This window comes from Dreissena polymorpha, chromosome 11 (genome assembly GCF_020536995.1).
Source record: "Dreissena polymorpha isolate Duluth1 chromosome 11, UMN_Dpol_1.0, whole genome shotgun sequence".
Classification (NCBI taxonomy): domain Eukaryota; kingdom Metazoa; phylum Mollusca; class Bivalvia; order Myida; family Dreissenidae; genus Dreissena; species Dreissena polymorpha.
Genome location: NC_068365.1, coordinates 46,164,884 through 46,180,598, shown reverse-complemented (window position 1 = coordinate 46,180,598; position 15,715 = coordinate 46,164,884).

Here is a 15,715-nt window from a genome sequence, read left to right as displayed (position 1 = left end):
TAAACAACTTAAAACCATAATTGGTTTGTTTTCAGATTATATTATCAAAATATGTTATGAACGAAAAAAACGATAGAATTATATACTATTTCATATTAAAACGAACAACGCGATTTAGTTCAAACGAGTCACTGTTGTTTATTTATCGATTAACCCCGAAACACTCGAAGAGTAATTCTGATTACAAATGTAAACAGTGCAACTTTTGAATACACATTGATTAAGTAAAATGTCAGCTCACCATCCTGGATCATATAGCCAATATTCCTCGTACATCAATGGCGTAGAAATAATCACACAATACACATGTAGCCTGCTTGCTTTAATACATGTTTTCATTACACACAAGAGTAATATAGAAGTGGTTAAGTGGCCGATTGCCAGAAATGACGGACGAACTGTTTTTGTTTTTATGTTGTTTTTACATAGATGTTGAGCTTTGCAGTATATTATAGACATTTTGCTACAGGACTGAGAGAAATTACGAAAGCATGTTATTTAGGTCTTATCTACTTTTTTATCTTTTGTCTTGTTTATGTTCTTGTGTTTACATAAAAGTGATGGTAAATTATAATTGCGAATCACAACTTTGATGATTTTTCTGATTATTTAATATTATTGCATGCAGTACGTTTGTACCTTTTATATTGTGAACGTCATTTGAATAGTCATACAGTGTTTTGTTTTACATATGTTCATCTTTTTTTAAGAATATTTCTATAAATATATGCACTAGCTTCACATGTGTGTTATGGTACCGGTATAGGAAAGCAAAGGGCAATCACTTTGCTCAATTTTCGTTATGTCATTTATTATGTGAATATTGCTATAATTTCATTTTCTTATCCCTGATGGCATTACATCATTGTGCTATTGTTGTAATTTAAGCTGACCTAAGTACCAAGCGCTCAAGGTGAGCTATTTTGATCACCCTATTCTTGGCTTCCGTCGTCGTGTGGTGTCCGGCGTGCGTTGTCAACATTCGGCGCTGAATGTCATATTTGTTATCCGATCTTTCCGAAACATGTTCATAATGTTTATATAGACAATATCTTTGGCGAGTTTGAATCTGGATTATGGGCGTCAAAAACCTAGGTCACCAGGTCAAATGTTAGGAAAACCTTGTAACCAGAGGACAAATTTATGACATACTTTTAATACAACTTGTTCAGAATGTTTATCTTTACATATTCTGAACCTAGTTTTAATCTGGGTTACGTTCGTTTAAAACCATATATAATCTTATAAAAACCGTGTTACCATTCTAGATTCGACATTTATGAATCTTGTACATATCAGGGTATTGTGCGTCCGAAAACTAGATAACCAGGTCAATTATTAGAAACACATTGTAAGCATTCTAGATGACATATTAATGATTCAATATTGATGAAAATTTGTAATAATGCTTATTTGGAAATACCTAAAACCAATTGAAATCTGTGTCGGAGCATGAAAACTTGATCATCGGGCAAATACTAGAAGAACTGTTTTTATCACTCTAGACGTAACATTTATGACCCAATCTTCATAAAATTGGTCAGATTGTTATATTGACAACATCTATTATAAGTTTGAATCTTGGTGAGATGCGTCTGAAACCATGGTAACCAGATTAAATTTTTTTTTAAAGTTACCAAATTAGGGCAACATTTATGACTCTGTGTTGGTTTAACTTATAGAGTGTTTATCTTGATAATTTGAAGGTCATTTTTAAAACTGTGTTCACAATTGGTGTGCTTATCCTCATTTGAGCGCTGAATATACATTTTGCTTTATGTTTTTGTTTGCTGTCTTGTAATAAATTGTGTTGGAAAAAGGTGTTTTTTAATGATGCGTTCCTGGATCGCTTATCAAAAGCCGTTTCCTACGAATTCCGGTGTCATCCTAAATGTTGCCTTTTTTTTCGAAAATACCATGCTGGTTAATAAGTTTGCAATATGCTCTCTCATAGAACCGATAATGTTTTAGTTCAGCGCGACACAACAACAGTGGGAAGGACGGCTTCACGGACAGGCACAATCGTAAACACGCATAGCCACACAATAGAGCCAGTACCTTAGAAGGACTAGTTTACTAGTGGAGGAAACGACATTTTTTTCAAACTTTTGTCACATTTTCACAATAATGGTATCTTTGTCTTGCGAACTCAAAAGGCTCTTGAGATAACTTTATGTTGAATACCAGTACACAACCCCTCAGATTAAATTGTCTTATGTGTACCTCGTATATAGCAGAAAAAAGCACTGTTTTATCCGTGTTTCAAAAAACAACTTGTATCACGATTTTCCATTTGATACGCTCATATTTATATATTGAAATACAAATATAGTGGTTTTCATCGGCATTATTGAAATGCAGCTTTCAATCGCGTAGAGAATTTCACCCAATACACGTTTGTGCTTGCTAGGCCGGTGTATGGACAGTGGGTGTGGAAAAATAGGGACCTTCCTATCGACTCACTCTGGCCATGGTCTGCATACAATAGTATGTTCGGCAATGTGTCAACGACAATTTAGCTATACAGAGCATAGTTTTGTAACAATCGATTTATTTTAATCATACAAATTCCAGTTTACTACTTCCAAACTTAAGTCAGCTTTTATTTTAAACGTATTTTAGAATAAACTGTATTATCTAGACAGAACAACGAAGACATATAGGAGTGCCTGCATTCAAATTGCATCTGTACAAAGTATAAAAAAAAATGTTTACATGTGTTTGCATTCGAGGTTTTTTTCCGGCTCTTAGACGAACCCGATCTTTTAAGTATATGTTTTGACTGGCATGTCAATAGGCCTTTCAGGCACACGTTGTCATCACACACAATCACTAGTATGCGCTCCACTGTGTTACAAAACTCAGATCAACATCACTGCGCACTACAGCATAACGACCGTGACATGAAGGCTGGTCGATGTTTTTAAGTTCGAGCGACTAGACGGAATATATAACGTCACGGTTGGCATGAGTTTCATAAAGACTTACAGTGCCCAGATGTTTGGGCCATAAATAGTTAATAAGATGTATTTGGTGTCAGCGATGCATGAATTTACAGTATTTATACCAAAGCAACTAAGATAACAGTGGCCACCAATCAAACAATTTTTTGACGAGTAGAAGAATACAATAACACACAAACAAATGCGACAAGTATTGACAGAATGTTGTCTTTTTCTTGTTTAAATATACAGAATATACTTATATTCTCCGAAACTGTGCACTCAATTCCTCTGTAACTGATTGACAGAGTTTGCTTTAACTTTTACAGGTGAATTTCTTGCATGCATAAATGATTTCAAACGCAGTCAAAATATTTGGCTACGACCAATTTTTGAAGAAATATGGTCCTTTTTTGTTTCACTTAAATATACGGTTCTATAATTAATGTGTACTCAACTATTCTCAAACAACCTGGCAGATTGACTCAAACAATCGCAAGTGAATGATCTTTACGAAACTGACCAGTTCACGGTTTCAATGTCAATGAAAATGTAACACCTAAACCATGTTTTCAATATTTATATTCTGTTTTGTATATTGCAGGCTTTGCGCAAGCTAAACAAGACAATTATTGAATACTTAGCGAGGTAAGCTTCAATTGTTTTAAATCGCTTCAAGTATGAAAACTTGTTTATTCTGCGAATCGTTTCTTAAACATATTCATGCATAACGGTGCGTACCAGGATAATATTGGTAAGTTATACCTGGATAGAGCAAACCGAATAAAAAATTCCCTCGTTTAAATCACCATTCATTATTTATTTACATGTTGTGGCTGTCTGTTATCGATATCGTGTGTGCCTGTTGATTAACCGGTGTATATGGGGTGTCATAAATGACACTCCCAGTAATAAAACTAAACTTTATTATTCAGTTCTAGAACATGCGTTTTGTATTCATATTTGCAAGCTTGTTTGGTTTTGTATTGAACCACTGCTGTATACCCGACATGTCTGCAACAAATCAAGTAGAGAACAAGGGAATCATTTTACGCCTTGTGTTTACTGAACAATCATGAATGCATCGCTAGTTCTTGACGTTGAAATTCATAGAAATAACTATCAACAACACATAACCGTGTTATTTGCCTTTTGCAGGTTTGTAAGGATGTTTTGTTCATTGATCGATGAAAAATGTTTGACAACATTTAACTTATGGAAAGTGCTGACGTGCTTTTCTTTTGAAATTATTGTGTAATAGTATTGTTTTTCTGCGATGCACTGAAACATGTTTTGAAAACGGTGGGCACATTGAAGGGCATTTTAACATACCGGATATCCTTCTTTCAAGTCCCTATCAATCGACAAGAAGTTAAGCTTACAGCTTCTTCTTAACAACTTCTACAAAATATATAGTCCTTCGGAATTTTCAGATTGTGGCGAAGAATTAATGCATTGTAAATAAACTCAAGTTGTACGAATGTGTTTACATCTTTGACATTTACACTGATTGAATATATGCAAAATATTATTTAAAAAGTACAAAAACCACACCCGCAATACTTCGGTTCGGTCTTTGTTAGTTTACGGCCACCTTGTCACTAAAGTACCACGTTCATGCTCTCCGTGGCAATCGCTTGGAAACATTTGCAATTGTCGCATCAAGTTATTGTATGACGGGTGCGAGCTGCAGAATCCAGAACATTCAAGAAGGTCGGGGATAGGTTGATTGTTCTGGCACAGCTCAAGGTTGTCCATCACCGTGAAGTGGTCGATCATGTCGTTGCCCGGATTTTAGACGCACATGTCTGGCATGAGAGGTTTTCCGTGTTGTTTCGGACAGCTGGAGATTTTCTAACATTTCCCAATGTTTGTAAAATAGTATAAACTACAAGCTAAATGCGGCGGCCTATTGGCCCCATGACAATAAAAAAATGTGTGACCGCAATGTCCGGCTGTGTGCGTGGTACTGTCCCTTTTTTCTTAGTCAATATACAGATACAATCTCCACGCAGAGTTGTCGTTCCTTGCTCTCACATACAACTCTGCATAAGGCTCAGCACGCCATTTTGTCTACCAAATAGCTAAAACCGAACAAACGCATACAATGTATATTTGAGTGGATATTTAAGATCGCATGCATTTAATTAAGAAATATGACTGTTAAATTAACGATAACTCGTGCATAAACTTGTGAGTTTTAATGCAACTCTTTGGAACAATTTTATTGCCCATTTACACAGATGTAATCATTCCACGCACTTCACAAATGTAAACAATTGTACATATTTTTTATTGAGTGACGTTAGGCATTGCTTCGACGTATTTATGTATGTTGGTTTCTTAACATAAAAAACATATCATTTTTATAATAATTAATTAAGACTGATATAAAATATCATGGTATGAGATGGTTTTCTTTAATGCAGTTAATGCAATGTAACCGTCGTGCAAGAGATTGTTTAGTGTACTGTAACCTCAATGATGAACGCTTGGAATGATCATGACATGAATGAGACGCTTTCAAAACAATAGTCCGTTCTGAGCCCAACACAGAGGTGAATGTAATGTGACCGTCGCGCAAGAGATTGATACAGATATAAACAATGAAACAGTCGATTGTAACGTGTGAAAATTCTGACGGACCGTGTGCAAAGTCACGTGTCTAACAAGTGCAACGTAAATATGACGTAGGCAACGGACACATAACGAATACATACGGAATTGACCGATGTTTTGACCCTTATTATGATACGTAAATAAACAAGGACTCATGAAGTATAATAAAAACACGGGTTGTCCGACACTTATGGACGTTTTATACCCGAGTCAATAAAATGATGGTCTAGGCGTGACTGCCTTTTGAAGATGGTATAAAATGTGGGTTATTGCGTTGATAAAACTTTCGATTACTATAGTTTTTCAATAATGCCCCAAATATTTGTTACGTTACAAAGTGAAGTGATTCAAGTTGGGACCATCTCTATTGTTAAGCGTTTGGGATTGATCGTTTGTCAGAAATATGATAGATTTTGAATAAGGAAAGAGGTTGTTGTAGTAAATAAGTTCAATAATATCCCGTGAACATGACCTATCATTGTAGATATTAAGCATTTCGGAACATTCATATGAAAGAAACTTAGTACAAAGAACAGGCACGCAAATGCTCAAACTACTATATGTATATGTGATGATATTGTAAACAATCATAATATTAACAAAAATCGTTCACTAATTACGCATGTCAAAAAAATTACTCCAAAAAAGATGTTTCGGCAATTACGCCAAACTAAGAATTAATGCTTCTTATATTGTTCGTTATAACGAATTCGTATATGTGGATAGTTGCATGCAAAGTTCGAATTAAGATTTGAATGTAACCCAGCCAGAAAATCCACGACCGCAATGGGGATTGAACACCGGTTATATAGCAAGGCAATATAAGTTCTCCTTACACCGAACCATGCTTCAGGGACACTTTTTGGCTTGAGGCTATATTGCATAAAAAGCCAAAGGTGACCTACGTTTAGGAACGCATCGCATTGGGGTCATATGTCTCCTAGTTCTGCAACATAACAGCGGTATCATGTACGCACAAAGTAAACAGTATAATATCGTATGCTATATGAAGCAGCCCGAATAATTCATTGTTCCATTTTCAGCTTGCACCACAAAGCCCTGATAGAATTCGACGAATAATATATTCCTTATCAATTGAGCTACATGATTTGAAGTGTGCCATAGTGCAGTCTTTATGGCACGTTTCCCGTGTCGTTCATTGAATTATTGACACAGACTAAAATGCACGCTGTTACATTCCTAAACAATGCAAATAAAATCATTGTAACGTAGAAGCAACAGAAGTAATTCTCTGAACTTAGATTTATCAAACACTTTATACACAAATGAAGCAATTGTTCTATACATATCAAATATGTCGTTTTGTCTACATTCCAGTTAGTGTACATGTAAATCAATAAAAGAAAGAGGTAACTAAGTGCTCCGTTCCCTTTGTTAACTTCAGTTAAAGGTAAAATATTTACATAATTCCATTTATAAGGCCCTGTCTTCTGGATACGTAAAATATCATTGGTTGATTATGAATAGTGTTTTACAAAGGCTTTACAAATGATTTTGCAAATAAAATGTCTCGCGGAAGTGCAATATGAAATCAAAGCGCTGACGGCACTCAAGTTGTTCGCCCTTCAAACGTATTTTATATTACTTACAGTCACAGGACATGAAGTTCGACTTTTGAACGTAGGCCAATCGAACTGCCAAGAAAAATATAAACACAAATGTAAATTACTTTTTATTGTTTCCAGTGGAGAGATTTATAAAAAGAAATTCAAGGAGGAAAATGCCATTGATTTTCAATCTCTCATAATTATATACAGGATTCACACAAACTCCACTTATGATTATAAAGATGAAAAAAAGAAATTCAACGTATCTCTAAGTTTGCGCTAAGGAAAAAGTCTGTGAGTCTTACAAAGAATGAACCACATCATAATTCTAATGATACACGTTTTAGTATCAACGAGCATTGTATTAAATTCTTAATCAAACCACATTAAAAACTATTTAGTATTTTTCTAAATGCGTCATTTAATGTATTTCCACTTCATTTTTATTCATGTTCATGTTCTGACATAAACCTGTAACTCCCCTACTCTCCCACACGACACCAATATTTTCGAACGGACAATCTACTGCAATGTTTAATACGTAAATTAACGTATTTTTTTTCTAAAGTTTCAATGGGTCAATACATTCTCATCGTGTGTATTTATTCCGATTTAAATTTGTCATCATAAAATACTTAATGTACTGAATTGCACGTCTATATTTTGTTACAGCACCTGGTCTGTTGCAACACGCACGCCTTTCATGCGTGGAACTGGACAGACAACAACAACAATTTCGCACTTTTATAAAAACACGTTGCTTTAGATAAGTACGAAGGGACTTAAATCAGCAAAAATTAACACATGACTAAAAAAAGCATAAAATACATTTACTGAAATTAAATTGCTACCGCGTAGATTCTTTAAAGGTTGTTGTTTTTGCAACTTAATTGCCATAAGGATTCAAATGCTCACCATTTGCTTTTAACTTTTCATAACTAAAACTGTAATTATCTGTAATGTGGCTTGTCAAATTTACCTCGGCTTCCCGGGTTTTCGCCAACGAAATAATTTTGATCCAAATCGACCAGTGCAAGGTGGCCAATGTGACCTTGATGTGCACTGGTAGACAATTTAACGACAATGCATGTATGATTGCCTTTTAAAGGGCAAGGTTACTCCGCCAAGGGAGTGCTGAAAATTAAAAACGAGAGCGCCGATTGCGTTGAAAGTATATTTGCAAGATACAGAAAAGTTGCTGCTGAAGTAAATGTTAAGGGTACAGTTGACTGAATGAAAATCTAAAATGCTATCAAAAAGAAAAGATTTTTTTTAAGATTAAGTACAAATCAGTTAAACAAGAAGTGATGAAATATTGCAAAAACATCCTATATCAATCGGAAAATCGGAAACAACCACGGAAACATGTACCAAGCGAGCTTGGTATTTTGCGAGCGAGTCAATGCCCGGGTTTAAATGTTATTTCTGATTTGCCGGACGTTTATTAATGTTCTTGTTTTAAATTGGAGAAAAATAGTTCCCAACAGATCTGTCCGTTGTTTGTTTATTGAAAAGATGAAGTAACTTATATACTAGTAACTATTACATGCTCCTTTGAGATATTTGTTGTAAGCGTAATATGTAAACAAAGCGATAGCCTTTCAGGAATGTTTGAATAAACGAAGAAAATGTGTATTTATGTAAGTTTATTGAAAAAATGTACAGAAAATATATTAAACAAGGGCTGTTTGTAAAACATGCATGCCCCCCATATGGGCTGTCAGTTGTAGTGGCAGCCATTGTGAGAATACGTTTTTTGTCACTGTGACATTGACCTTTGACCTGAAAATCAATAGGGGTCATCTGCCAGTCATGATCAATGTACCAATGAAGTTTCATGATCCTATGCGTAAGCATTCTTGAGTTATCATCCGGAAACCATTTCACTATTTCGAGTCACTGTGACATTGACCTTTGACCTAGTGACCTGAAAATCAAAAGCGGTCATCTGCCAGTCATGATCAATGTTTCTATGAAGTTTCATGATCCTAGGCCTTAGCATTTTTTTAGTTATCATCCGGAATCCATTTTACGTTTTCGAGTCACTGTGACCTTGACCTTTGACCTAGTGACCTGAAAATCAATAGGGGTCATCTGCCAGTCATGATCAATGTACCTATGAAGTTTCATGATCTTAGGCGTAAGCATTCGTGAGCTATCATCCGGAAACCATTTAACTGTTTTGAGTCACTGAGACCTTGACCTTTGACCTAGTGACCTGAACATCAATAGGGGTCATTTGCCGGTCATGATCAATATACCTATGAAGTTTCATGATCCAAGACGTAAGTATTGTTGAGTTATCATCCGGAAACCATTTTACTAGTTCGAGTCACTGTGACCTTGACCTTTGACCTAGTGACCCGAAATTCAATAGGAGTCATCTGCCAGTCATGATCAATGTACCTATGAAGTTTCATGAACCTTGGCGTAAGCATTCTTGAGTTATCATCCGGAAACCGTTTTACTGTTTCGAGTCACTGTGACCTTGACCTTTGACCTAGTGACATGAACGTCAGTAGGGGTCACCTGCCATTCATGATCAATGCACCTATGAAGTTTCATTATCCTAGGCCTGACGTTCTTGAGTTATCATCCGGAAACCATCTGGTGGACGGACCGACCGACAGACCGACGGACCGATATGAGCAAAACAATATACCCCCTTTTCTTCGAAGGGGGGCATAACAAGTTGATAGTACATGTATATATAATTATTTCCAAACCAGTTTTCGCGCACCAAAAAACAAAAAACTGGTTGGCTTGAACAAATTTTGGGACAGCGCTAGCCCTGGTAGATAGACCCCACGACATCAGTACATAATATAATCTGCAAATGTGGTCATTTGGAAGCAAAATCTGCATCCAAGAACGAGTCACTGTGACCTTGACCTTTGACCTAGTGACCTCAAAATCAATAGGGGTCATCTGCCAGTCATGATCAATGTACCTATGAAGTTTCATGATCCTAGGCGTAAGCGTTCTTGAGTTATCATTCGGAAACCATCTGGTGGACGGACAGACCGACCTACTGACGGACCGACATGTGCAAAACAGTATACCCCCTCTTCTTCGAAGAGGGGCATAATAAGCAAAAGCGATATTTTTCTCAGCCACATAAGTGTTAATAGTTTGATGATAATGAATATCACAAAATGAAAGTGAAAGTAGAACTGTCACAAATGACAACCTGTCAACGTGTTGTTTTTGCATGCACGAGAGGGCGATAACACTCTGACAATGTTTTCACATTTTTACCAAAGGCTTTGTCAATGACCTTCATAGTATGAGCGGCTTTGTTATTTTTAATTGCTATCATGTAATTGCATGATTGTGTATATGATAACAATACACAAATCACAAATAATTTCAGTGCTCCAGCTAGCAATAAATAGAGGGGCGCTGCTCCCCTCTAAAATTTGCCCTCTTAAAAAGCGCCCCTCTATTTTTCTGTCAAATGCCCTTTTGGTCTCTTAAGTTCCTGTTTTCAGGCTGTATAAATCGCCAGAAAAATCGACATGAATACACAGATAACACCTTACCGGTACATGACTGCCTAGGGCATATTAAGTCAACACATTGTGAACAAACAAGCCCAAAGGGCATGGTTTGTTATCAGATCACTAATTAGCCTTTTGTTGCAGACGATAGTAACATGCTGTGAGAGATTATCTCTGGGGTAACGCTTGGTGAGGCATAATCGCACTCGAATGAAATCAAACTCAGCACTATTGATTTTTTAACTTCTGAATTCTTTGGCTATGATTTTTTCTTCCAAAATAGTGATTTTTTAATTCAAAATACCTATTAAAATTTGAAAATTAATCATCTTTTTTTAATGCGAATATTCGGTTAATTTTTAGTCCGAAATTACGGCAAGGAAAAACTTATTAGTGTTTGGATTTTATTTCTGAACTTTAAAACACTGTCTGTCCTCAATCATGGTGAAATTTAACATGAATAGGGGCAGACAGTTGTTATTTCAACAAATAAAGAGCTTGTTTGGAAGGAGGATTTATCACTCTGCAAGTAAAATGTAATTTTGATTATATATTTTCGCGACATAACAAAACTGTCAACGTTGTTGACATTAGTTGAAATAATGTGTTGTAAAAAAATATATAATATTTTTAACAATAACAATGTTTCATTTTAATTTCCAGACTGGATGCTTCTTTATGGTGACATTGATCAATGTTTAGACTTAAAATGTGTCCATATAGATTTCTGTTTTAATTAATATTATTATTGTGGACAAACATTGGCTCAAAGTTATTTAAAGCAATGAATGTAAAAGTTGACAGTCACACCGTTTTTTTTGATCCAGTGAAACCCCTGAATTTATTTCATGTTTTTATCGTTTCTCTAATATGTGTAGTTGGATGCTAGCCAAGGACCAATTAAGTTGCTTATGATATTGGCTTCTAAGTGGTTTTCCTTAGGGCCAATGTAAATAGTAATATATTTATTATAAGTTCATTACACAAAATGAGGAACAGCATACAATTGGTGAAATCATCCAATGCACTAATGTTTACAATTCATGAGTAGAAAGTATAACCAAAGTATATACTTAAGTATATTTATAACCAAATGCCCTATTTTCCTATTTTATAATTATTATAATGATATAAATATACTGATTGAGCTTATATTAATCTGATAACTATAGCCGGGGCAATTAAGGACTTAAAATACAATTTTTTTTGTCCTGAATTCATCAAGACTTGAGATATTTATGCACATAGGGTATCAAGATATGGGGTGATCCACAAATAAAAAGTATTTTTGATCTGTGTTGTGCAAGCTCTTTTTCCATGACTGAAAAATGAAATTTCCATGTGGAAAGAATGTCAATTTTTTCTGAAGTATTTCATTCAACTATTGCATAAAATGAATTATTCTGCATATAATTTGCCATTTTGATAGGTGTTTGTTAGGTGATAAAAAGGAGATGACCAGGGATCCTGAGAAAAGGGATACACATTTGAGATCTGGTCAGTGCTCCATATGAAAGTGGTAAAATGATATTCATTTTATATTTGACCAGTGCTCAAGAGAAAATGGGTATACATTTAAAAAAAAATTACCATTTAAAAATGTTTTAAATACCTCTTGACTGAGGCTCTTAATTCATCTAGCATGAACATTTGTACTACAATGTATATCTTTTTAATACTAATAACATTAAATGTAAAAATTTAATCTAGCAATGTGTACAGATACTACTTAAATATATTTGACTGTATTGAATGTAGGAAGTAGCTAAAATATCCATTAGAAAAAGATCAGGGGGTAAAATATGCATTGCCTGAAGCTCTGACCCTGGGGCTATGTTTATATATCAAACACATTGATTAAAGAAGTAAAACAATATATTGATACAACAGATGGAAAATCATCCCCTTCTTAACAACATGATACATAATTGTTGGATCTGGATCTGCACACAACAGGACCTTTCGGTATGCTCGCTGCGGGAGAGAGTTGGGAGTGACTTAAATTTTGGATTTAATATAATTCACTGAAATTCATCATTGAAGTTACAGTATGATCTCATTTGATATACATGATGTACATGATTGTATCAAGCAACATATATTAAATAATTATCAGTATAAATTACTGTTTTGATTTCAGTATCATTTAAATGATTTCAATCAAGTTTATCATTCATATTATACATTAATTTTGTAAATATTATCAATATATGTATACTAGATGCAAACATAGTTGAAATAATACAGTTTGATATACTGTATAATATAATTGACCAGTCGCCTTTTACGAGATCGCTCCGCCCACTAAGTTGTGTTTTCATAAAACGCTTTATCCATTACTCCGACAGTCTTTGTTTGTCGGACCATGTGGCCGCAATAAACGAAATCTTATTGGTTATTTCGTGAGTTTGATTGACAGCTGGCGACTGGTCAATTATAATGTAACTACACATCCAAGCAGTTGATCAAACCATTGCAGCCAAGCCACCTGGTGTGCCGACGCACCAGCAGAAAATTCAAATGCCTTCTGACTTAGTGCATTTTACTATTTATAACATCTACATTAGTTAAAGATACATGTTTACATTTGTATGTATTTGAAATTTGTTTTTATCTTTAATGACATCATCTGACCATGCATGTTTTAGATTTCAATATCAAGGCCCTGGTCTGAAACATTGGTTACATTTAAATGAAACTGTTTCCAGGCTTCTGAAATTAGTTTTTATTGAACTATGTAAGGAAATCTAAATCAGGCACTGATTTTTCTTGTTTTAAAACAGTCATAGATCAGTTGTGGCGTGTTGGTAATGACCCATTGTTTGCTTACTTGTCACACCCTTAAAACTTTCCACAGTTCTATAATAGCAAATCTGGATTTAGGTGATCTTCAATAGGACATTTACACTTTAGCTCTGTCACAAGAATGCTGGTTAAGTAAAGTCATATATTTAAATCTAGGCCATATCAACTCAAAGTGTCAAAGACAAATGAAAGATGCGTTTATAAATTATTGTCCCATTGTTTACTACTGCTGTGAGTTTTTATTTAATATAACTCATGATGACCATCGATCATGTGAGAGAAAATTCACATTATCTTAGTATATCAGTTTTAGAAGCCTTTTAGATTACAAAGTGTGTTAGTTTTCAATGTCGCTTCTGGGGATCAAACCCGCAGTGCAACCTCCTGCAATCAAAGTCTACACTCTAACACTAGGCTTTTAGGAAGATTCTGAAACAAATTATCCCTCGAGTGCAACCTAACCAAAACTTAAGTCATATATTGCCGACTCGGTTTTATCAGGGACCTATACAAACAAAGGGATGAGAGACTCACTGAACCGAAGAACAAGCTAACGCGTTGTTACGCAAAAGGGAAACGAGACTTGCGACCCAACGAGACTTCGCGCGACGAGGCATATTTTCACAGCCGCCATTTTGACAAAGCGAGACCGTGACAAAGTAATCGAGACAGAATAAGATAACAAATTAACCAAGTGTTGCCAACACAGAAGTATTCATTGCAAAGGTTTGTTTAGTTTGATACATCTTCTTGTTTCATTTGTTTTCGACTATGCTTTGTATTTACTTATAAAACAACGGTGGGTATTTTCACCAAATCATGCGTATCATTGTTTACACTTCCATAATCCGAGAAACGTGTGTCGTGGCTTTTTTCAAAAGGCTTGGTCAAATAAAGCTCTATACTATTCATGTTGGTATTCTTACAAACGTTACATTTCAACGCATTGTGTGATGCTAATTTTATTTGTATTATTAGCAAATTCATGATTTTGAATGAGCACAAAGGCAATACAATTTAAGTCATTTTTTATATTTTACCACTTTCAGTTTCATCAACATATGCCGTGGCTCTTTTTGAAAGGCTCAGTCAATACTAGCCCTATATATATCATGTTGGTATCTTTACAAACGTTACACTTCAATGCATTGTGTGGTGCAAATTTAATTTGCATTATTTTCAAAGGTATAATTTTGTATTAGCTCAAAGATTATACAATTTTAGTCATTTTTTTATTGTGTAATCACTGTCAGTTTGATCAACATATGTCGTGGCTCTTTTCGAAATGCTCAGTCAATACTAGCCCTATATTAATCTTATGGGTATCTTTACAAACATAACATTTCAACGCATTGTGTGATGCTAATTGTATTTGTATTATTTGCAAATTCATGATTTTGAATGAGCACAAAAGCAATACAATTTTAGTCATTTTTTTATGTTCTTACCACTATCAGTTTCATCAACATATGTCGTGGCTCTTTTTGAAAGGCTCAGTCAATACTAGCCCTATATATATCATGTTGGTATCTTTACAAACGGTGCATTTCAATGCATTGTGTGGTGCAAATTTAATTTGCATTATTTGCAAAGGCATAATTTTGAATTAGCTCAAAGATTATACAATTTTAGTCATTTTTTTATTTTGTAATCACTATCAGTTAGATCAACATATGTCGTGGCTCTTTTCGAAAGGCTCAGTCAATACTAGCCCTATATTAATCTTATGGGTATCTTTACAAACATTACATTTCAACGCATTGTGTGATGCTAATTGTATTTGTATTGTTTGCAAATTCATGATTTTGAATGAGCACAAAAGCAATACAATTTTAGTCATTTTTTTATTTTATTACAATTTCAGTTAGATCAACATATGTCGTGGCTCTTTTCTAAAGGCTCAGTCAATACTAGCCCTATAGTTATAATGTTTGTATCTTTACAAACGTTACATTTCAATGCATTGTGTGGTGCAAATTTTATTTGCATTATTTGAAAAATCATAATTTTGTATCAGCTCAAAGATTATACAAATTTAGTCATTTTTTAATTTTGTAATCACTATCAATTTAATCAAATATGTCGCAGCATTTTAAGAAAGGCTCAGTCAATACTAGCCCTATAATAATCATGTTGGTATCTTTACAAACGTTTCATTTCAATCTATTGTGTGGTGCAAATTTCATTTGCATCATTAGAAAAATCATAATTTTGTATAGGCTCAAAAACAATACAATTTTAGTCATTTTTTAAATTTTATAACCACTATTAATTTGATCAA